Consider the following 8,170-nt stretch of genomic DNA (forward strand, 5'->3'; position numbering starts at 1 on the left):
GGTTAGGTTAGGTTAGGTTAGGTTTGGTTGGGTTGGGTTGGGTTAGGTTAGGTTAGGTTAGGTTGGGTTGGGTTAGGTTAGATTAGGTTAGGTTAGGTTGGGTTAGGTTAGGTTAGGTTAGGTTGGGTTAGGTTAGGTTGGGTTGGGTTGGGTTAGGTTAGGTTAGATTAGGTTAGGTTGGGTTGGGTTGGGTTGGGTTGGGTTAGGTTAGGTTAGGTTAGGTTAGGTTGGGTTAGGTTAGGTTGGGTTGGGTTAGGTTAGGTTAGGTTAGGTTGGGTTAGGTTAGGTTAGGTTAGGTTTGGTTTGGTTGGGTTAGGTCAGGTTAGGTTAGGTTAGGTTAGGTTAGGTTTGGTTGGGTTGGGTTGGGTTGTTTAGGTTAGGTTAGGTTGGGTTGGGTTACGTTAGGTTAGGTTAGGTTGGGTTAGGTTAGGTGAGGTTAGGTTGCGTTGGGTTAGGTTAGGTTAGGTTAGGTTAGGTTGGGTTAGGTTAGCTTAGGTTAGGTTAGGTTAGGTTAGGTTAGGTTGGGTTGCGTTGGGTTGGGTTAGGTTAGGTTAGGTTAGGTTCGGTTGGGTTAGGTTAGATTAGGTTAGGTTAGGTTGGGTTAGGTTAGGTTAGGTTAGGTTGGGTTAGGTTAGGTTGGGTTGGGTTGGGTTAGGTTAGGTTAGGTTGGGTTGGGTTAGGTTAGGTTAGGTTAGGTTGGGTTGGGTTGGGTTGGGTTAGGTTAGGTTAGGTTGGGTTAGGTTAGGTTGGGTTGGGTTAGGTTAGGTTAGGTTAGGTTGGGTTAGGTTAGGTTAGGTTAGGTTTGGTTTGGTCGGGTTAGGTCAGGTTAGGTTAGGTTAGGTCAGGTTAGGTTAGGTTAGGTTAGGTTAGGTTTGGTTAGGTTAGGTTAGGTTAGGTTAGATAAGGTTGGGTTGGGTTGGGTTGTTTAGGTTAGGTTAGGTTGGGTTGGGTTACGTTAGGTTAGGTTAGGTTGGGTTGGGTTAGGTGAGGTTAGGTTGGGTTGGGTTAGGTTAGGTTAGGTTAGGTTGGGTTAGGTTAGCTTAGGTTAGGTTAGGTTAGGTTAGGTTGGGTTGGGTTGGGTTAGGTTAGGTTAGGTTAGGTTGGGTTGGGTTAGGTTAGGTTAGGTTAGGTTAGGTTAGGTTGGGTTAGGTTAGCTTAGGTTAGGTTAGGTTAGGTTAGATTAGGTTAGGTTAGGTTGGGTTGGGTTGGGTTGTTTAGGTTAGGTTAGGTTGGGTTGGGTTACGTTAGGTTAGGTTAGGTTGGGTTGGGTTAGGTGAGGTTAGGTTGGGTTGGGTTAGGTTAGGTTAGGTTAGGTTGGGTTAGGTTAGCTTAGGTTAGGTTAGGTTAGGTTAGGTTGGGTTAGGTTAGGTTGGGTTAGGTTAGGTTAGGTTAGGTTAGGTTACGTTAGGTTAGGTTAGGTTGGGTTAGGTGAGGTTAGGTTGGGTTGGGTAAGGTTAGGTTAGGTTAGGTTAGGTTGGTTTAGGTTAGGTTAGGTTAGGTTAGGTTAGTGTAGGTTAGGTTAGGTTAGGTTTGGTTAGGTTAGGTTAGGTTAGGCTGGGTTGGGTTGGGTTGGGTTAGGTTAGGTTAGGTTAGCTTGGGTTGGGTTGGGTTAGGTTAGGTTAGGTTGGGTTGGGTTAGGTTAGGTTAGGTTAGCTTGGGTTGGGTTAGGTTAGGTTAGGTTAGGTTAGGTTGGGTTGGGTTGGGTTAAGTTAGATTAGGTTAGGTTAGGTTAGGTTAGGTTAGGTTAGGTTGGGTTAGGTTAGGTTAGGTTAGGTTTGGTTAGGTTAGGTTAGGTTAGGTTAGGTTAGGTTGGGTTAGGTTAGGTTAGGTTAAATTGGGTTGGGTTAGGTTAGGTTAGGTTACGTTGGGTTAGGTTAAATTGGGTTGGGTTAGGTTAGGTTAGGTTAGGTTAGGTTAGGTTTGGTTAGGTTAGGTTAGGTTAGGTTAGGCTGGGTTAGGTTAGGTTAGGTTGGGTTGGGTTGGGTTAGGTTAGGTTAGGTTAGGTTAGGTTGGGTTAGGTTAGGTTAGGTTAGGTTAGGTTAGGTTAGGCTGGGTTGGGTTGGGTTGGGTTAGGTTAGGTTAGGTTAGCTTGGGTTGGGTTAGGTTATGTTATGTTAGGTTAGGTTAGGTTAGGTTAGGTTTGGTTTGGTTAGGTTAGGTTAGGTTAGGTTAGGTTGGGTTGGGTTAGGTTAGGTTAGGTTAGGTTAAATTGGGTTGGGTTAGGTTAGGTTAGGTTACGTTGGGTTAGGTTAAATTGGGTTGGGTTAGGTTAGCTTAGGTTAGGATAGGTTAGGTTAGGTTAGGTTAGGTTAAATTGGGTTGGGTTAGGTTAGGTTAGGTTACGTTGGGTTAGGTTAAATTGAGTTGGGTTAGGTTAGCTTAGGTTAGGTTAGGTTAGGTTAGGTTTAGTTAGGTTAGGTTAGGCTAGGTTAGGTTAGGTTAGGTTAGGTTGGGTTAGGTTAGGTTAGGTTAGGTTTGGTTAGGTTAGGTTAGGCTGGGTTGGGTTGGGTTGGGTTAGGTTAGGTTAGGTTAGCTTGGGTTGGGTTGGGTTAGGTTAGGTTAGGTTGGGTTGGGTTAGGTTAGGTTAGGTTGCGTTGGGTCAGGTTAGGTTAGGTTAGATTACGTTGGGTTAGGTTAGGTTAGGTTAGGTTAGGTTGGGTTAGGGTAGGTTAGGTTAGGTTAGGCTGGGTTGGGTTGGGTTGGGTTAGGTTAGGTTAGGTTAGGTTGGGTTAGGTTAGGTTAGGTTAGGTTAGGTTGGGTTGGGTTAGGTTAGATTAGGTTAGGTTAGGTTGGGTTGGGTTAGGTTAGGTTAGGTTAGGTTAGGTTTGGTTGGGTTGGGTTAGGTTAGGTTAGGTTAGGTTAGGTTAGGTTGGGTTGGGTTGGGTTGTTTAGGTTAGGTTAGGTTGGGTTGGGTTACGTTAGGTTAGGTTAGGTTGGGTTGGGTTAGGTGAGGTTAGGTTACGTTGGGTTAGGTTAGGTTAGGTTAGGTTAGGTTGGGTTAGGTTAGCTTACGTTAGGTTAGGTTAGGTTAGGTTAGGTTGGGTTGGGTTGGGTTAGGTTAGGTTAGGTTAGGTTGGGTTGGGTTAGGTTAGATTAGGTTAGGTTAGGTGGGGTTAGGTTAGGTTAGGTTAGGTTGGGTTAGGTTAGGTTGGGTTGGGTTGGGTTAGGTTAGGTTAGGTTTGGTTGGGTTAGGTTAGGTTAGGTTAGGTTGGGTTGGGTTGGGTTGGGTTAGGTTAGGTTAGGTTAGGTTGGGTTAGGTTAGGTTGGGTTGGGTTAGGTTAGGTTAGGTTAGGTTGGGTTAGGTTAGGTTAGGTTAGGTTTGGTTTGGTTGGGTTAGGTCAGGTTAGGTTAGGTTAGGTTAGGTTAGGTTAGGTTTGGTTAGGCTAGGTTAGGTTAGGTTAGGTTAGGTTGGGTTGGGTTGGGTTGTTTAGGTTAGGTTAGGTTGGGTTGGGTTACGTTAGGTTAGGTTAGGTTAGGTTGGGTTAGGTTAGGTTAGGTTAGGTTAGGTTAGGTTGGGTTGGGTTAGGTTAGGTTAGGTTAAATTGGGTTGGGGTAGGTTAGGTTAGGTTACGTTGGGTTAGGTTAAATTGAGTTAGGTTAGGTTTGGTTAGGTTAGGTTAGGTTAGGTTAGGCTGGGTTAGGTTAGGTTAGGTTAGGTTGGGTTGGGTTAGGTTAGGTTGGGTTGGGTTAGGTTAGGTTAGGTTAGGTTGGGTTGGGTTGGGTTGGGTTAGGTTAGGTTAGGTTAGGTTAGGTTGGGTTAGGTTAGGTTAGGTTAGGCTGGGTTGGGTTGGGTTGGGTTAGGTTAGGTTAGGTTAGCTTGGGTTGGGTTAGGTTAGGTTAGGTTAGGTTAGGTTTGGTTATGTTAGGTTAGGTTAGGTTAGGTTGGGTTGGGTTAGGTTAGGTTAGGTTTGGTTAAATTGGGTTGGGTTAGGTTAGGTTAGGTTACGTTGGGTTAGGTTAAATTGGGTTGGGTTAGGTTAGCTTAGGTTAGGTTAGGTTAGGTTAGGTTAAATTGGGTTGGGTTAGGTTAGGTTAGGTTACGTTGGGTTAGGTTAAATTGGGTTGGGTTAGGTTAGCTTAGGTTAGGTTAGGTTAGGTTAGGTTTGGTTAGGTTAGGTTAGGCTAGGTTAGGTTAGGTTAGGTTAGGTTAGGTTAGGTTGGGTTAGGTTAGGTTAGGTTAGGTTTGGTTAGGTTAGGTTAGGTTAGGTTAGGTTAGGTTGGGTTAGGTTAGGTTAGGTTAGGTTTGGTTAGGTTAGGTTAGGTTAGGTTAGGCTGGGTTGGGTTGGGTTAGGTTAGGTTAGGTTAGGTTAGCTTGGGTTGGGTTGGGTTAGGTTAGGTTAGGTTGGGTTGGGTTAGGTTAGGTTAGGTTAGGTTGCGTTGGGTTAGGTTAGGTTAGGTTAGATTACGTTGGGTTAGGTTAGGTTAGGTTAGGTTAGGTTAGGTTGGGTTAGGTTAGGTTAGGTTAGGTTAGGTTAGGCTGGGTTGGGTTGGATTGGGTTAGGTTAGGTTAGGTTAGGTTGGGTTAGGTTAGGTTAGGTTAGGTTAGGTTGGGTTGAGTTAGGTTAGATTAGGTTAGGTTAGGTTGGGTTGGGTTAGGTTAGGTTAGGTTAGGTTAGGTTAGGTTTGGTTGGGTTGGGTTGGGTTAGGTTAGGTTAGGTTAGGTTGGGTTGGGTTAGGTTAGATTAGGTTAGGTTAGGTTGGGTTAGGTTAGGTTAGGTTAGGTTGGGTTAGGTTAGGTTGGGTTGGGTTGGGTTAGGTTAGGTTAGGTTGGGTTGGGTTGGGTTGGGTTGGGTTAGGTTAGGTTAGGTTAGGTTAGGTTGGGTTAGGTTAGGTTGGGTTGGGTTAGGTTAGGTTAGGTTAGGTTGGGTTAGGTTAGGTTAGGTTAGGTTTGGTTTGGTTGGGTTAGGTCAGGTTAGGTTAGGTTAGGTTAGGTTAGGTTAGGTTAGGTTTGGTTGGGTTGGGTTGGGTTGTTTAGGTTAGGTTAGGTTGGGTTGGGTTATGTTAGGTTAGGTTAGGTTGGGTTGGGTTAGGTGAGGTTAGGTTGCGTTGGGTTAGGTTAGGTTAGGTTAGGTTAGGCTGGGTTAGGTTAGCTTAGGTTAGGTTAGGTTAGGTTAGGTTGGGTTGGGTTGGGTTGGGTTAGGTTAGGTTAGGTTAGGTTCGGTTGGGTTAGGTTAGATTATGTTAGGTTAGGTTGGGTTAGGTTAGGTTAGGTTAGTTTGGGTTAGGTTAGGTTGGGTTGGGTTGGGTTAGGTTAGGTTAGGTTGGGTTGGGTTAGGTTAGGTTAGGTTAGGTTGGGTTGGGTTGGGTTGGGTTAGGTTAGGTTAGGTTGGGTTAGGTTAGGTTGGGTTGGGTTAGGTTAGGTTAGGTTAGGTTGGGTTAGGTTAGGTTAGGTTAGGTTTGGTTTGGTTGGGTTAGGTCAGGTTAGGTTAGGTTAGGTCAGGTTAGGTTAGGTTAGGTTAGGTTAGGTTTGGTTAGGTTAGGTTAGGTTAGGTTAGGTTGGGTTGGGTTGGGTTGTTTAGGTTAGGTTGGGTTGGGTTGGGTTACGTTAGGTTTGGTTAGGTTGGGTTGGGTTAGGTGAGGTTAGGTTGCGTTGGGTTAGGTTAGGTTAGGTTAGGTTAGGTTGGGTTAGGTTAGCTTACGTTAGGTTAGGTTAGGTTAGGTTAGGTTAGGTTGGGTTGGGTTGGGTTAGGTTAGGTTAGGTTAGGTTGGGTTGGGTTAGGTTAGATTAGGTTAGGTTAGGTTGGGTTAGGTTAGGTTAGGTTAGGTTGGGTTAGGTTAGGTTGGGTTGGGTTAGGTTAGGTTAGGTTAGCTTGGGTTGGGTTAGGTTAGGTTAGGTTAGGTTAGGTTGGGTTGGGTTGGGTTAGGTTAGATTAGGTTAGGTTAGGTTAGGTTAGGTTAGGTTAGGTTAGGTTGGGTTAGGTTAGGTTAGGTTAGGTTTGGTTAGGTTAGGTTAGGTTTGGTTAGGCTAGGTTGGGTTGGGTTGGGTTAGGTTAGGTTAGGTTAGCTTGGGTTGGGTTGGGTTAGGTTAGGTTAGGTTGGGTTGGGTTAGGTTAGGTTAGGTTAGCTTGGGTTGGGTTAGGTTAGGTTAGGTTAGGTTAGGTTACGTTGGGTTAGGTTAGGTTAGGTTAGGTTAGGTTGGGTTGGGTTGGGTTGGGTTAGGTTAGGTTAGGTTGGGTTGGGTTAGGTTAGATTAGGTTAGGTTGGGTTAGGTTAGCTTAGGTTAGGTTAGGTTAGGTTAGGTTAGGTTAGGTTGGGTTGGGTTGGGTTAGGTTAGGTTAGGTTAGGTTGGGTTGGGTTAGGTTAGATTAGGTTAGGTTAGGTTGGGTAAGGTTAGGTTAGGTTAGGTTGGGTTAGGTTAGGTTGGGTTGGGTTGGGTTAGGTTAGGTTAGTTTGGGTTGGGTTAGGTTAGGTTAGGTTAGGTTAGGTTAGGTTAGGTTAGGTTGGGTTGGGTTAGGTGAGGTTAGGTTGGGTTGGGTTAGGTTAGGTTAGGTTAGGTTGGGTTAGGTTAGCTTAGGTTAGGTTAGGTTAGGTTAGGTTAGGTTAGGTTGGGTTAGGTTAGGTTAGGTTAGGTTACATTAGGTTAGGTTAGGTTGGGTTGGGTTAGGTGAGGTTAGGTTGGGTTGGGTAAGGTAAGGTTAGGTTAGGTTAGGTTGGTTTAGGTTAGGTTAGGTTAGGTTAGGTTAGGTTAGTTTAGGTTAGGTTAGGTTAGGTTAGGTTTGGTTAGGTTAGGTTAGGTTAGGTTAGGCTGGGTTGGGTTGGGTTGGGTTAGGTTAGGTTAGGTTAGCTTGGGTTGGGTTGGGTTAGGTTAGGTTAGGTTGGGTTGGGTTAGGTTAGGTTAGGTTAGCTTGGGTTGGGTTAGGTTAGGTTAGGTTAGGTTGGGTTGGGTTGGGTTAGGTTAGATTAGGTTAGGTTAGGTTAGGTTAGGTTGGGTTAGGTTAGGTTAGGTTAGGTTTGGTTAGGTTAGGTTAGGTTTGGTTAGGCTAGGTTGGGTTGGGTTGGGTTAGGTTAGGTTAGGTTAGCTTGGGTTGGGTTGGGTTAGGTTAGGTTAGGTTGGGTTGGGTTAGGTTAGGTTAGGTTAGCTTGGGTTGGGTTAGGTTAGGTTAGGTTAGGTTAGGTTAGGTTACGTTGGGTTAGGTTAGGTTAGGTTAGGTTAGGTTAGGTTGGGTTGGGTTGGGTTGGGTTAGGTTAGGTTAGGTTAGGTTGGGTTGGGTTAGGTTAGATTAGGTTAGGTTGGGTTAGGTTAGCTTAGGTTAGGTTAGGTTAGGTTAGGTTAGGTTAGGTTGGGTTGGGTTGGGTTAGGTTAGGTTAGGTTAGGTTGGGTTGGGTTAGGTTAGATTAGGTTAGGTTAGGTTGGGTTAGGTTAGGTTAGGTTAGGTTGGGTTAGGTTAGGTTGGGTTGGGTTGGGATAGGTTAGGTTAGGTTGGGTTGGGTTAGGTTAGGTTAGGTTAGGTTGGGTTGGGTTGGGTTGGGTTAGGTTAGGTTAGGTTAGGTTGGGTTAGGTTAGGTTGGGTTGGGTTAGGTTAGGTTAGGTTAGGTTGGGTTAGGTTAGATTAGGTTAGGTTTGGTTTGGTTGGGTTAGGTTGGGTTGGGTTAGGTTAGGTTAGGTTAAATTGGGTTGGGTTAGGTTAGGTTAGGTTATGTTGGGTTAGGTTAAATTGGGTTGGGTTAGGTTAGGTTAGGTTAGGTTAGGTTAGGTTAGGTTAGGCTGGGTTAGGTTAGGTTAGGTTGGGTTGGGTTGGGTTAGCTTAGGTTGGGTTGGGTTAGGTTAGGTTAGGTTAGGTTGGGTTGGGTTGGGTTGGGTTAGGTTAGGTTAGGTTAGGTTAGGTTGGGTTAGGTTAGGTTACGTTAGGTAAGGTTAGGTTAGGTTAGGTTAGGTTAGGCTGGGTTGGGTTGGGTTGGGTTAGGTTAGGTTAGGTTAGCTTGGGTTGGGTTAGGTTAGGTTAGGTTAGGTTAGGTTAGGTTTGGTTAGGTTAGGTTAGGTTAGGTTAGGTTAGGTTGGGTTGGGTTAGGTTAGGTTAGGTTAGGTTAAATTGGGTTGGGTTAGGTTAGGTTAGGTTACGTTGGGTTAGGTTAAATTGGGTTGGGTTAGGTTAGCTTAGGTTAGGTTAGGTTAGGTTAGGTTAAATTGGGTTGGGTTAGGTTAGGTTAGGTTACGTTGGGTTAGGTTAAA

The sequence above is a fragment of the Rhipicephalus microplus genome, unplaced genomic scaffold, assembly GCF_043290135.1.
Source record: "Rhipicephalus microplus isolate Deutch F79 unplaced genomic scaffold, USDA_Rmic scaffold_47, whole genome shotgun sequence".
In the NCBI taxonomy this organism is placed as follows: domain Eukaryota; kingdom Metazoa; phylum Arthropoda; class Arachnida; order Ixodida; family Ixodidae; genus Rhipicephalus; species Rhipicephalus microplus.